At 45.2% G+C, this 15795-nt stretch overlaps 1 protein-coding gene and 1 long non-coding RNA gene across 3 annotated transcripts in view; one reads left to right on the top strand and one right to left on the bottom strand.

The window, feature by feature from the left end:
* The window catches only part of ZNF644 (zinc finger protein 644), an 83082-nt gene extending 75620 nt beyond the window's left edge, over nucleotides 1-7462 (bottom strand). For both annotated transcript variants that reach the window (XM_071750679.1, XM_071750671.1), the window contains exon 1: nucleotides 6938-7462. The gene's annotated coding sequence lies outside the window, so the exon portion shown is untranslated. The remainder of the gene's footprint in view (nucleotides 1-6937) is intronic.
* A 2787-nt stretch (nucleotides 7463-10249) lies between these two features.
* Nucleotides 10250-11571, top strand: LOC139798750 (uncharacterized). The gene is made up of 2 exons (XR_011726956.1): nucleotides 10250-10643; nucleotides 11234-11571. It is a non-coding gene; the product is annotated as an uncharacterized lncRNA (long non-coding RNA).
* The last annotated feature ends 4224 nt before the right edge of the window (nucleotides 11572-15795 follow it).

A 15795-nucleotide genomic window follows, 5' to 3' on the forward strand; every position in this document is an offset into this window, starting at 1 on the left:
CCAGTACTTCATTTTTAAAGGCTCAAACAAGAGATGTGTGGAGAATCTTTCTGTGCTGCCCTTCACACTTGCATTCAGATCTTCCCTGCTTAATGAGCCATGGGCTGTTGCTCTGAAACAGAGGACATTAACAGTTCAGAAAAATAAACCCCTGCAGATTAATCACCTGGCTTCTTCATGGGCCCAATTCCAATCAGCAGACAGTGTGAAAGCAGAATATCTCTGTATATACTGCCTGACTGATAAGCACATTAGCTGATCGCTACGCTTGGCTTTGACAAGGTTATAGAATATGCGTCTTATTTAGTTGTTTATTTCAAATGAGTACCACAAGTCTCCAAATACCACTATATTCACAGAAACTAATAACTGTGCAGCCATTACATGATTCTCTTAGCATCCCCCCTGCTCTGTGCCACAGAAATAATATTTATTCCAAGCCTCTTGATTTTTAAAAGGAATATTTTTTGCTTTCTGAACAGCACTGAACTGCTAGCTATCAGAGTCCACCATGCAAATACAAGGGTCTCAATTCATCTTGAGAAGTACATTTTGCTAGAAACTGGCCACTAACTAATGGTATTCCTGCTCTGAGGTAAACCACTTACAGGTTTATTGTTACTTAGCCTGCCCACTCCATTTTAGTACAGGAGGGACAGTACGAAAAAGAAACAGTATTAAGTACTGGCCAAAAGGATGGCAAACCCATTAAAAGCCCTTTGCCAAACCTTGAACATAATGTAGGCAGGAGTTAATTTGCTGGAAGCGTAGAGAAAGGAGACAACCAAAAAACCCAGTTGTGCCATCAGCACAATTCCCCCCATGCTACAGCAAAGTAATCTCAGAAAAGACAAATGGGATACGGCATTTAACAGTTAGCCAGACCTGAACTGCTCCTGTTAATGTAATGACAATACCCTCCCATCACCATAACCCATAACCATAACCTCTTCGCCTCTGCCTGCCCCAGTTCACCATGGTTTGGGAGACTTTTTGAACAGAGTGATTCTAGCATAACATGAAGGAAATACCAGCTCTATCCTTTGATCATTTCTTATTCATCTCCTTTCTCTTGCTGGGTCAAATCTCAGTCCCACTGAATTCCTGATTTAGCCTGCTAGTGGTGAACAGTGAACCCCCATCCTCATTTCTTTCCTTCATGTATCTACTAGCTCGTTTCCTATGCTTCTATTTTTATAGCCCTCTATAGGAGGCTATAGGAGTGAGCTGCTTTGATTATCTTTACCTATAGGTCACAGGTCAGTGCCATACCTGGAATAAACTGGGACTGTTATTTCAACTGTCAGTCATGTTCCAGCTGGAAGGCAGACACTGAAGTGCTGTGGAGCAAAGCAGAGGACAGTAGTGTCTTTGATGGCAACTGTGTGCTTCAGCTCCCTCCTGTTAACAGGTATCCATGGGCACCACTGCTCCCTAGGCTCTGTTTCCCTTTGATCACGTTGTGTTGCTATTGGAGCATTTCAGCAAACAGGGCCCAGAGCAGAGTTCATATGCCCCTGTGACTGTGCACAAGAGGCTAGAACCTCCACAGAATAAAAGTCAAAAAAGGTTGTGACATTTTCCTATGCTGAGGATTCGGCCCTATATTCTTAATGCTCCCCAGCCACCAAGCAGGGTCTCATCAGGCACAATGCTGAGCAGCATTTAATGCCAGTGTGAATGGAGAACACGCAGCAACACAGATTTCCCAGAAATGGCCCTTTACAAAGAACTCCCTGGATGCTACAGAACGAGCCACATGTGGAGACCCCACAAATACAGTGGTGCTTCAAACTGGACATCTTTGTAGACCGTTAGCCTGTCCTGGGGTCACAAGTTCTGGATTTGGGCATATTAATTCATCACTCCTTTAAAGAGGCAAGAACACTGGTTAGAAGGATGCAAACATGTTTGCTTTAGGATGACACTTAAGACTGCCTGGAGTCTCCCAAACAAACCTTCCTTTTCTTTTAGTGGCAAGCGAACAGTGCACACTACATGCTCTAAATGGGATTCAAGTCACTTTTTTCATTGCTACGAGAGCACGTACTGCTGGAGATAAAAGCAACTGTCTCAGAAGAGCAGGTATGACATCTGGTACATACCACTGAAAATAAATCTTTAACTTCCTCTCATACCTGCCAAACCTACTCCAAGAAAATAAACCTGGGAAATATCACAAATCCACACTTCTCTCTGATTTCAAAGGCAGAACTGACCTATTTTTTTCTTTCCCCATTCTAAATATTTCCTATGAAAAGATCAGTTTGCTAAAACAATGGGTGATGTTTGGAATAACCACAACCATAATAAGAAAACTACGTGCACATGAAGGAGGCGAGTGGTCTGATGGTTGCATCGGAGGTAATTCACACTAATGCTGCTGTATTTATTGTACAGCAGCACCTCAGGGACCCAGCCATGTTCAGCACACCTACTTGGTAAGCACTATACAAACATGGAATCTGATAGTCTCTCCCCTGTAATGCAGTCATACTTGTGATTTATGGAAACTGACTGTGTATAATTTGGGAGTGGTCCTTTGTTAAATCATCTTCTCTGGTCACAGCTGTGTAAAAACTATTTTCCATATCCCTTCAGTAGCTGACCTGGCTTACAGGAAGACAAGAAATTTGTATATTGGTGAAGATGACCTACTTAAATCAGGAACAATTAAAGACCCAGGTCCTGTTTATATGCTTGACCAAGGAACCACACACACACAAAAATCAAACTGAAGAAGCCAGGAAATGTTTCTCAGTGCCACAGTTTGGGTCCTACAGGAGGGTCTATAGGGGGGATCAAAAAGAGAAATGCTTATGATTCATTATTAGCAATGTAAATAGGACACATTTGGAGGCTGTCACCATCTTGATCGCTCAGCTGCTTTTATTAGTCCTCATTCTTTATTCTTATTGCCTTTGGTTTTCTGTGCTTGCTGTTAAAGTTAGTTATGTTATAGGGATCTGTTTAGCATATTCTATATGAAAATGCAAATGAAGATGAAAAACAGTAAAATAAATATATGAAGCTTCCATGTCATGTGTATCTTTGACTGTAGCACATCAAATACAAAGAATTAACACTTTCAAAGTCTGCTTGTTCATTATGTGCATTACTTTTTTACCAGCAGATGGCAGCTTACCATTATTTTAAATAGGTTGTTTTGCTAGTATCAGATTTTTTAAGTTCTAAGTGGTTGGTAAAAAGCCTTGAGCTCATTTCAAAGTTAATTTTTAATTCAATTTCCTTCTGTGTTACCCCTTCTAGAAAAAGTAACCAGGACTGAACCATTTGCTTCAGTTCACAGCCCTGCTTTTGACCAAGGCTAAACATTATCTATACAGTTACCTGACAAAAAGTTAATCCAGCACCAGTGGATATTATAACAGCCTCAAACACTCACTGGAGCTACCAGCCCCTAAGGCACACTTTACACTGCCCAGCTCCCAGTCTGTGCTTAGGGAGTTGCACACAGCATTATTAACACCAGTTACTAGGGGCAACATGAAGGATGTGACCCAGTACAAAGTGGTCAGTGGTTTATTTACTTCTGTGTTGCCTGAACACTGCATTCTAGGTAACAAAGAGTTAAAACTACCATCACCATCCAGGCAGTGCTGCTCAAACTAAAGCCAAGGAGGACCAAGGGCAAGGGGAGTCTGTGCCAGGAGATGCAGCCTCAGGAGATGCAGCCCACAGGGCACTTTGAGAATCCTGCAGCTACCCAAGGTCATCCTTTAATCCAGTCAGAGGCACAACTACAGGGCCATCTTCCCTGGACTAACACAAGGCTGCAAATGAGAGATTTCCTAGTGAAAAATTCCACCAGGAAGTACAAGCAAAAGGGCGGCACAGGTCTGCCAGTCCAATGATGCTTTAACACCTGGCCATGGATTTACCCTGGACATCCGCTGACATGTGCACCCCTCACAGCCACAGCAGTGCTATCCACATCCTAAAACCAGGCACAGGGGGAGAGACTTATGCACCAGGACCCTCACTCTGACTGAATCGATTGGTGGTGACATTGCTCAGTCTCTGTGAGGCCATGTTGCCCTCTTGCCCCAACAACCCCCTCCTTTCTGTCAGTACCACACTCAGGCTGACCCGATGAGGCAACGCAGCTCACACTTGGATCTGCACCCTCATCCAACTCTGCCACCCACCACAGCACACAAACACTACTTTTGGCAGCATAAGGCACAGAGATTTTTGTCGGATTAAAGCAACCACGTGAGCCCCAGCTTCTCCCAGGAGCAGCACCAGAACAACAACAAAGAGCAGAACTCCTCTCACTCACACCACAGGCGTGCCAGCTTGGCCTCTCACTGCCTGATGGTATTTCGGGCACACATCCATTTCTGCCAACTCTCCAGCCACTGAGCACGATGGTAGGCTGAAAAAAAACTTTACAGATAGTGGGAAGGAAAAACGGGCTTCCCTCACCTGCCCACAGACTGGGGACAGACTGGTTTTGTGGCTGGGCTGGGATTCTGCTCATTTATTTTTTGTTTGCTTACATGGCAAACTGCCCTTTCCCTAGGGCTGCACAGGTCCTTTCAAGTCCTGCAACTTTCGAATTTGTGTTCCCTGTATTCTCACACTGAAGTGGCAATGGGGAGATACAGAGATCATTTTGCATCTGCTGAAGAACCAAACAAAGCTAAAAGTTCCAAAACAAAGAGTACTGACACACACCAGCCTGCAACCTATCTTGGGAATGCAGTGTTTTATTTTACAAGCAATCCCACATAGCCTCTTTTTTAATGATCTGCAGAGAGACCAAGAAATTCACCAGTGGTGCTAAATTAGAAGCTGAAAACAACACACACAGCAGATGCAATATACAAATACACAAAGAGAGATGAAAAACATGGGAAGGAGAAAAGAAAGGTGACATTTGGGAAAAACAGGAGAGCATTCAGTGTGGGGAAACAACAGGATACATGCAGACATGGTATCAGGTGCAGACTGACAGGGGAGAAAAAATGTGTCAAGGGGAACAGTTCGGCAGTAGTGGGAGAGAATGACTAACAGGTCTTTTCTCCCCAACACTGAATATTCCTGAAGACATGGGATGCTGGATACCCATCATGAAAATGTCTTCAAGGGCAGAGTTGTGCTTATAAAATAACACTGATACAGTTCCAACAGCCTTTTGTCGAAACAAATAGCAAATGGGAATATTTACAAATCACATAAAGCCTTTTTAGCTTTTCATAGTTCCCAAATAATTATATAGTCAGAAAACACACTCTGATCAACCTCTCTTTCTCCTGTGGGCAACTGCATAAACAAAACAAAGTCCAAGTGAACCTGACACCATCCTATCAACTCGTTTCCATCTGAGAAATATTTTAAAACTCAAACTAGGTTTAACATTGGTTATTACTCTGATCATTGCATTCCTAAGATAATGGATTTCAAAATTGTATTTTCCAGTTGAAGATTAAAGAGCTATTTCTAGGCTTGCTACTTTATTCAATAAAGTAAGATTCAATCTAGTCTCAAAAGCTGAACATTAATATAGATATTCGCTGTCAACTTAGTGTAAGCAGCAATCATTTAGCATTCCCATTACTTTCACACCTAAACCTCACCTATCTACGTTGAATAGAAAACTGGATTTCTTATACCTGCATGCCACCTTTATCTTGCAGATACTCAGGGACATCTACCACTGTTTGACCCCAGTTTTTCCACTCTGCTTCACAGAGTGAAAGTAGATTCGTGCCTCAGGGCAAAAAGAGGGCAGCTTTTCACACCTATGAGGCACAGGCACCCCCCTGACCTTCAGTGCAGCCCACTCCCCCTCCAGGGACCTTGCTGTGAACAGGGTAGAACGCTGCGAGCTCACTGCACGGCCAATGTGCAAATAGCATCCAGCCACATTTGATGCTGTGGTACACACTTGGCAACCCACGTTCCTTCAAAAACAAAAGCAAGTAAGAATCCTTTTAATTGTCAGACCATGCCCATGTGCAAGCAGTGAAAGTCCATTTGGCTAGCCCTGAATTTCCTGTATACACAGTCACCTTCATACTGCAGGCACAAGAGCCCCAGACCCTGCCTATTAACAACAGGATATGTCCCCAGAAACAGCAGTGGAGAGGAGACCTGTCTCTTGGCAAGGTGCAGAGCTGAGCCCACTCAATCTCACCTTGCAGAGCCAAGACCAGATTAGCTCCTGGCCCCACTGCTGAAGGGAGGGAAAATTCCACATACTGATGAAAAACCAAAGCAAAACTACGCCCCATGGATTTTGTTTGTGATACAGCATTGCCCAAATCAAGTTTATTTTCTGCACAATATAGGACAGAGAATTTAACTCCTCCAGAATCTGTCCCAAACAGTGAGCACTCCTATCCACTTCATGACCTTGTGCACTGCGTCACATCAGAAGTTAAATCAGCAAGATTCAGACTAGGTTTGCCACCCCATGAACGCGCACTGCATTGGGAGGAAAAGTTGCAATCCCAGCCTAGGAGCTACGGTGTGAATTTCCTCCCCCAGCTGTACGCCAAAAGCCGAGCAGCAACCAGTTCTGAAGAACTACATTATCTCACTTTGCACTAGATTTTCCACCTCCCTTTGTGACTTACCACGCCATGTCGTTTGAGTGACATGGAAAGCAGTTGATGTAAGGCTCAAAATCTGCAATTTTGTCTGGAATATGCAGCAAACGCCTTAATTAGAAATCAGTCTTTATGAGCTACGTTCCTCTACTATCATTTGTTCTGTCCCAAATACCACTACAGTGCCACTCATCAGACAAGAAGGGTCGAGGCGAAGTCTCTTCACCGAGAACCCTCGCAGGGCTCCATGTGGGGAGCAGGAGCAGCCTGGAGCCTGACAGCGCTTGGCTCTACAGAGCCGGCCCGCAGGGCCGGGGCAGAGGGACCCACGGGGAGAAGAGCTTCAAGACACGAAATACCTGCTGGCTCAGCGCTCGATGCGGCGGCAGCGACCGGCGGCTCCGTCCCCATCGGCCGCGCGGGGCCGCGGGCTCCTTCCCGGCGGAGGCGGGGGTCACGTGCAGCCTGCTCCCGGGAGCCCCGCTTCCTGCGGCGCGCGCTGCAGAGGGCAACCGCCCCCAGCGCGCCGGGGATGGGGCCAGCGCCGGGAACCCGCCCGGTGTCTGTGTCCTCCCCCCCCACACACCCCTCCGCCGCCCTGCCTCGGCCTGCTGGTGTCTGGGCGGAAGGCAGCCCTGGAAATGAGGGCCTCGAACCTGGCGCCACGGAACGGAGCTTCCAAGTAAGCGGATGCTTACAAAGAGTTTGCACCGCAGCGCGTGTGACAAAGCTGGGAGCTGAACGTACGGCAGAAATTTAGGATTTGACTGCGTGCCACGGCCGGGAGGCCGTGTCCTATCAAAAGCCAACCTACAATTAAAAATGGGGAACAACGCAAGGCCTGAGCACCTACAGAATGGAGAACACCCTCAAGTGAAGCCATCACCCGAGTCCCCTTTCACCGCCTGGCAGTCTGTAAACACGGGAAGGCCAAACTTCGGCAGAACCGCTGCTTCTGTATCAAGTTTTCACTAAGAACTGGTTTTAGTCCAGCACCCGAGGTGATCTCTGGACAAGCTGCACACGGCTGCAGACTGCAGGGCTGCTTGGCTGAGGGGTGGGGCAAACGCGGGGCTGATGCTAAGCCAGGACTCATGTACGGCAAATACAATGAATTGAGAACACCCTCACTAGGTGAGTGTGTTTAACACATCACAGGTGTTGCAAGAGTTGCTAACAAAATGAATGGCAGGATATACCGAGTTTCATCTACAGCTTATACACTGAAAGGAAGGATCCTTAACCAGGAGTAAATTTTGCTCAGTGAAACTCAAAGCTGAAGTAAATGCAAATAGCCTACCCTGAAAATGTGAAAAATAAACAAAATATCATTTAATTTAATTTGAGCGCCCAAGCAAGTCATTCACAAGTCTGTTTAATGTTTAGGAAGCAAAGCTTTAGTTCAGTCTCTACAAATGGTTTTAGTTACTTCTGTGACTTCCCATCTCTTGAGGATAATCTACTCCTAATAAGGACAATTGCTGAGATTTATTGCCCCACTGAGGTCTTGTTAAAGATCTAACAAAAATCCTATTTAAATGAAAAGGACAATAGACTCTTTAAAGTCAGTGTAGAGTTTAATTAAAACCTGAAACAGACTCCATGTCTTCATGCAGAAGAAAAGCAAAAACAGATTTCAGAGCTGTTAAACGACATGTAATTGGCATAAACTATCCATTGAGCCAAAGTGGGGGGGAAAAAACAGACTATCATATGGAAATTGGAGTTCATTAATAAATAACAAACCTGATACATGTGCATAGCACCATATTTTTTGCATGTTTTTTTTTTAATTTGCCTAATTTACTAGGCATATCTTAGAGCAAACACAAGACACACTAGATGTTAAGCTGAACAAATCCAAAAGGGACAAAAAGAAGACTGATTGAAATCAATGCATTAACATGCACCAGCATTTAAAAACGTTTCATAACGTTCCCAAAGAGAGCATGTAAACTGCAGCAGTCTCAGTGCAAAACTGCTATAATCTGTGTTCCCATGTAGTCATTATTCACACATGGGAGTATACAGTTCCTACAGTCATTTTTCATGCATGAATAGTTTAAAACCCAAAATCACTGACATAAATACACAAGGGGGACCTCCCTTTCAAAAGTTAACATCTCCTAAACTCTGAAAGAGAATGTGAAGACAGATTCCAGTCCACGTGCTGACACAGCTCTCCTGTGGTGCAGGATCTGTGTACAGACCTTCTGCAACCCCAGGTGCACCCAAGTCCCGGGCTGAAAGCCACCACCAGCCACAGCTCCCAGCTGGAGATGGGAGCTCCAAGAAAGGTCAGGACAGAGCAGAGCAAAGCCTTACCCCTGGTCCCTTACCCCCAGTGGCATTCAACTGAGGCAGCACTTACAGGGAAGGGAGGTCAACAGCTGCTTTGGACATGCAGTTTCCTTTCCAAGAGATACGAAATTTGGGCCCAAAAAAGTAAAATCCTGTAACTTTTTTCTGCACTAAAGAGAAGGAACTTTTCCTCCTCTGCTTTTCCACATGATAAAGGATCATCGGCTGGCTGTGGACAGGCAGACACACAGATGGGCTCTGCACAGAGGAAACACGAAGACAGCAGCTCTATGCAGCAGCACTGAGCCTAACGCAGCAGCTGGAAAAGGGGTTACCAAATGGTGGGCCCTCTCCTGGCTTCCCCAGTTTGCCTCTGATGAGTGGGAATGACAAAGCAAAAGTCATCAGGGAACTCCATCTCTGAGGTTGGTCACATGACTCCCGCATCTGGAAAAACCCTGAGAGGATGGTGTATTAACCTTCCCTCTGCAGCATGTCCATCCCTTGCTTAATAATTTAAGCAATTTTGTTAAAACATTTCAAACCCAGATAGAGGCCATCTTGTTACTTAGGCTTTCCCCCATTTACAATTACAGTCCTTGCCAGTGATATAGTCATCTTTTAAATAGCATTTTCCTGCAACTGCCCCCTTGCATTACATCTGACTTGAACAGCAGCTGCTGAATGTGTAAGGGCTAAAAGCCATCTCAAAAAAATAGCCACTGGCATTAACCAATTCCCTGCCCACCTCTCTCAGGCTTCTGGAACTGAATTGGTAAGATAGTGTCTTTTTCATTATTTAAGGCCACTTCTTTTAAGTTCAGAAAAATGCCTAAGGGCAGCTGTGTGCCCAGACAGTGGGTCCCTCAGAAGCCCGGGAGGCAGTGGTGGTGGCCCAGGGTCCCTGCCGGCACATCCCTGTGGCACCCCTTCCTACTGAGAGCTCCGCTGCCCCAGATGCAGCAGTGGAGAGGTCTTAAGAGTCAAACTCCAGTGCAACACACCGTGCTTCGGTTACAGCACAAGCTTTGCAATCATAGAATCGTAGAATTGGCTGGGTTGGAAGGGATCTCAGAGATCATCAAGTCCAACCCTTGATCCACTACCACTGCAGTTCCCAGACCATGGCACTGAGTGCCACATCCAGTCTCTTTTTAAGTATCTCCAGGGATGGAGAATCCACTATTTCCCGGGGCAGCCCATTCCAATGCTTGATCACCCTCTCAGTAAAGAAATTCTTTCTAATGTCCAACCTAAACCTCCCCCAGCACAACTTGAGACCGTGCCCTCTTGTCCTGCTGAGATCTGCCTGGGAAAAGAGACCAACCCCCACCTGGCTACAACCCCCTTTCAGGTAATTGTAGAGAATGATGAGGTCTCCTCTGAGCCTCCTCTTCTCCAGGCTGAACAGCCCCAGCTCCCTCAGCCTCTCATAGGATCTGTGCTCGAGTCCCTTCACCAGCCTGGTTGCCCTCCTTTGGACCTGCTCCAGGACCTCAATATCCTTCCTAAACTGAGGGGCCCAGAACTGGACACAGTACTCGAGGTGTGGCCTCAATAGCGCTTGGCATCCAGTACGAGTAACACTAAGGTGAAAGACACGGTAACAAACCAGCGTTACTCGCTAATTTAACCCAAAGACGGGACAGAGGAAGCCGGCCAGCCCCGGGACAGCCGCCCGCTGGCATGCGGCGGGGAAGATGGCTGCCGCCCCTCACCGAGCGCCAGGCCGGGCCCGCCCATCTCTATGGCGACGGCAGCGAGGTAAGGTGGGAGGCTCCGGGAACTGGGGGCAGCGCCAGGGCTCTCGCCGCAGCCGAGGCGCCCGACCCATCGCCGACCCCGGTGTCGAAAAGAGCTGCGCCCCCGGCCCGAGGTGACGAATAACGAACGGACCCGTGCGGCGCCCCGGAGCCCCGCAGTGCGGCCGGTGCCATAGCGTTCGGGCCGTCCGGCAGCGCTGTGCCTTGCGCGCCCCTCTGCGCGCAGGAAGGGAAGGGCGCAGCATCGGCGCAGCGAGGGATGTCTCGGTTGCGAGCAGCTCCTGCGGGGCTGAGGGGCGATTTCTCTGTGCCTCAGGAAGGCGACTGCGAGCGTTATTACGGAGAGGAAATGGCCAATATGAGGCCTGTGTTAGTGTGCGGTGCATCCTGGGGGTTGTATTCCTAAACGACCTTTTTAAAGAAATACGTGCTGAAAGCTCTTGTTAGAGTCTGCGGGAAGGCACAGATGTTTACAAAGTTAGCCCCTGTTTGAAATTATATTATCGAGTCCACGTGGTGGCAAAGAGCTCATTCCCCTTTCCATCCACATAGCACCTGAAAATGCAAATTTAATGCTGCTCTTTTTTTCAGCTCTTTATCACTAGAGATACAAAAACCCAGCAGTTTCAAGGCAGTGTGGAAGGCTGTGAACCGGCGGTGAAAACCGGGAGCATCCCAAGCACTGTCAACCTCCTCTAAAACTAACAAGCAGAACTACATCTTCATGACTTACCACTAAGCTACAAATCAAAATACAACTGAAAAGACATTCATAGCTGACAATGGCAACTGCAAGCCAGAGACTTAGGATCTCTTTTGTTTGTTTTGGTTTTGTTGGGTTTTTTTATGTTATCGTTCACTTCTCATATACATGAAACAGAGGCTATTTTCAAATTTGAGCTCAAATGAAATATACCTGTGAATGAGAACATTTCAGTCTGCTTAGCCTTTTGCATGCATGCATTTTATTAGTAGTAATAACAGCATTGCTAAGAGACATGATTCTCAAAAGGGGGAAGATCACTCACATACTTGTTTTAACTAATTTCACACACAAACACCCCATAGAACAATAGACCAGCACAACTGCTGGGTGGCACAGGGCAGGAGCTCAGCAGCAACAGACTCTTCTGCCAGAACATGCTAAATACAGAACTGTCCTCTCTCTGAGTACTTCCACTACCGATTAGTGTCTTCACAAGCACATTCCAGTCATACTGACTTCCAAAAAATGTCTGGCCAGTTAGCACAGAGTTGCCTAGCAGCAGAAAATAGGGCATCTGCATAAAGTTTGTCTGTAGGAGAGATAGGGCAGAATACAGGCATGAAGATGAGAAATGTTCCTAACTTAATATTGCTGTATTGCTGACAAAGCCTCAGCAACGGATGTTTCTGCCTCTGAAGATGTTCCTCTGAAAGAGGCAATGCTTTATCCAGTATTTTTTTTAGTTAAGAGATTAACTGAATTAAAAGTCTTAGGCCTTATGACCCACCTTTACATTAGAAGTTATGGGAGAAGGCTTTTTCATAAAAGCACATCTTTGAAAAGCTTCCTGAGTGACCTTACCCTGTTGAGGGAATGGCTTGTTGTCCTTGTCCCAGGGCAAGCTGCTCTGAGGAGGCTGACGCTGGACCCACAGCTGCTCTTTGTGCCTTCCCTGATCCAGAGCCCTGAGACTCTCCCTGCAGTTTTGTATCACAGCATTTCCACATCTGATCCCAACTATGGCTGCAGTCACACGGTTTTGTGTGAACACTTATGAAGCTACAGCATCTGACATTGTCACAGCCCACAGGTGTGTGGAGGACTACAGGTGAAGTACTTCCTTCTGTGCATCATCCCTCCCCAGAAAAGGAAACAATTACTCACAGGACTTCCAGTACACAAAAGATGTGGCCCACAATTAACTGGGGCCACAAATGCAGAAGTTTTGATAATTATCTCAAGGGCTAGGTAAATGCTTCAGTGCCAAGACCTGAAACCCTGAAACTGGATGACACATTTTAAAATCAGCTTCAGGCTGACAAACAACCCAGAGGAATCAGCTTTGGAAAAACACATCTGCTTTGGAAAGTGTTATTGCAGAGTAAATCCATTCAACTGAAGAAGGCTGAGTTACTCATAAACTCTTTGGGTTCTCAAATCTTCCCTTCCAGAAGAAAAGCATTTTAAGAATGTGACAGATATTTTGCTTTTGAGCACACTCCAGCAGACCTCAGCAGAGCTCATGCATACCTGGGTGAGCAGTATCTCACTTAAGCAAGTGAACAGGCCTGTCCTGCATCTGTTGCAACGTACCCACTTGCAGGACCAGCACCCAATTATCTCTAAACAGAAGCAAACAAAACCAGAAAAAAGCAAGGTTTAAGATAAGTTAGCCTTTTTTGATCTTATCCTCAGGGGCCCTCAATTGTCTTCAGGTAGATGCTCTTCCTTCTGATAAGCACACCTACAGAATTCAGATTTCTAAGAGGAAGCATTATTAGAATGGCAGAATTATTCTTTAAATCATGCTAAGTCTGATCTGTTGGAGAGCTAGAAGAAACAGAAAAAGCTTGAAAATTAATTTCCCCACTGTGTCACTGTAGGGTAAAGCTTCTCTACATCCTTACTCCCAATCTGAAAATTTCCAAATGGTTGACACAGCATCACAGCGTGCCCTGTGAAACTCACCCGTCTGTCATTTCTAAAGCTTGTCTCTGTCCTGCAAGCAACATCCCTGCTCCTTCATTACACTGCCTGCAGGATCTTGGCTCATCGCATTTCCTTTCCCTATTCCACTTGGGAGTGCCAGAAGTCTCCTCCCCTAAGCACTACTCAGTTCCTTTCAGAGGAGGAGACATTTACCTCTTCCCCAGTAACCCAAAACGCAGGAAACAAACGCGAGTCCCTGTAGCCTTCCTCATGCCCTGCAAAGTCCCAGCAAGAGAGAATGACAGGCACTACTTCTGCAATGAACTACATGTTCATCACAGACACAAGCTGGAAAAACCCAGGACAGTGATTAATATCAGGAACAATTGACGAAGGACTTGGGTTTTTCTTTGAGATAATCCTTTTTGTTTACACTGACTAGAAAAATCGAGTTTTCTTGAGCACGGTTGTTTCTTAAAAGGAGGTATTTTCTTTCCTCAGAATTCAAAGGGACACTCAACTGCACTAAAGATCTTTTGCCATTTTTTTAGGCAAGCTTCTTCTGTCACTATGATTAGTCCTATCCTCCTGTTACCCTTCCCATGACTTCCCAGTGCTGTATTTTGCTCACATGTACATGGAAATACACCCATCTACTAAAAACAAAATGCAACGAAGCCTCTACTCAGCTTCGGATCTGCTTAAACTGACAGTGAAGCCAAATGGTACAAAGGAACAAACCATAAATATTTTCAAGGAAATACCATTTAAAAACCCACAACCCAAACTAGAAAAAAAGTTATAGCAGGCTCTCTAAGAGTGTTTTGGAAAGAACCTAAATACCTCATTTTTTTACAGGTTGTCAGTTGCTTTGGGCTACGTTTAAATACCGAAGAATGCTGGCAGGAAAAATACCGATGTTGTTACTTACCTAGTGTTTCTCTGGGCACGGTAAGAGGCATTCCCCAGCAAAACTTCTGCAGAGGTGGGCTCTGGGCTCTGGTGACAGAATGCATTTAAAAATCATGGCCAGGCGGTGGCGCAGCAAACGCCCTTCCTTTGAAGGGCTGTATTAGATTATTCCTTCCCCATATGCGTATCACAGAGGATTAGACACGTACACGCCTCACACAGAACCACCACCTCCCAAAACACATGTCAGTAGAGTATTTACTACCAAACCCAGAAGGAGTTTGTGATTCTAACATTGTCCCCATTAATAAGAAAAATGTCACTATAGAAAAGCTCTTTTTTCCCTCCTCCTTCTTATCAAATCCTTCAAACAGCTGATAACTAGCTTTTATAGATTGGAGAGTCAGATAGAATTCTGAATCTATTATTTTACTAGAACCCCAGGGGTCAACTTATCACCTGAAAACCATTTTACATGGACAATTTGACTTTCATGTGGAGTGTCAGAACATACCCTAGATGGAAATCTAAGATAAATTATATGGAATATTGCCTTCTTTGTGCTGAAATTTATTGGTCCCACACTACAATAATTTTGAAAATTGTATCCCTTAAGCTACAATGCTGCAATATTATTAACTGCTTGAACTGTAAGAGCAGCTCTGATTGGCTGCTATGAAGTCTATGGACAGAGACTAATTTCTACTGAACCACATGCTTATCCGAAGCCATTTTCCACCATTCCAAGATGCCAACTTTATTTTCTTTCAGAACACATTGTCCATTTTATTACTATCACCCTCACTATGCACTGTCATGTCTGTAAATCTGTTCCAGAAGCTAAGAATGCATCTAAGCTTCTGCTAATGTTTGCCTGAGACAATCACACCTAGAGAGAGGGAGGGTGGGAAGGAGATCCACTTGTACCTCCCATCTCCCTAATACAGGTTCTTTTCCTCACTAAGCAAGCTGCCAGTCTCCAGATCTCTGCAATGCATCACAAGACAAGCATATCTGTTTCATTGCTCACACTTTTTTCACCACTTGTACTGCCAGTTTTGAAATAGAGTAAGTTGACAATGTGTTGATACTTTGGTGAATGCTCCTTTTACACCTATCAGCACAATTTTTAGAAACCACCCAACTCACCTCAGAGCCTGAAGCCTTTATAACTGAGGAGATACTGCAAATGTTAATGATTCAGATGCTGGGTGACTGTTCTTTGAGTAGGAATTACCAGCTAGGGAGAAAGATTTCCTCTCAGCACACCATGTAAGACAAGAACAGAGCCCTGCGATAATAGAAATTTATTTATTGCACCTAGTAACCTAGTAAGTCTGGACTATACCAGCTAAAATATTACATCACAACCAGAAAAAAAGACACAAAACAGAATTCTAGCAATTAACTCTTACTGCCCCACTTCCATTCAGATAAATTAATAACCCTTATAAACCAAAAGAGATTGCTAAAAAGGAAGTTCTGACCTGTATGTTGACCTTTCTAGCCAGCACTACTTTAACTTTTTCCTTAAGCAGTATCAAGCCTTTCTTTTCAAGAGGCATTCAGACCAATGACAAGTCACTGTGGCCAGTCAGTGCCTCTG

The sequence above is a fragment of the Heliangelus exortis genome, chromosome 8 (assembly GCF_036169615.1).
Source record: "Heliangelus exortis chromosome 8, bHelExo1.hap1, whole genome shotgun sequence".
Taxonomy (NCBI): Eukaryota; Metazoa; Chordata; class Aves; order Apodiformes; family Trochilidae; genus Heliangelus; species Heliangelus exortis.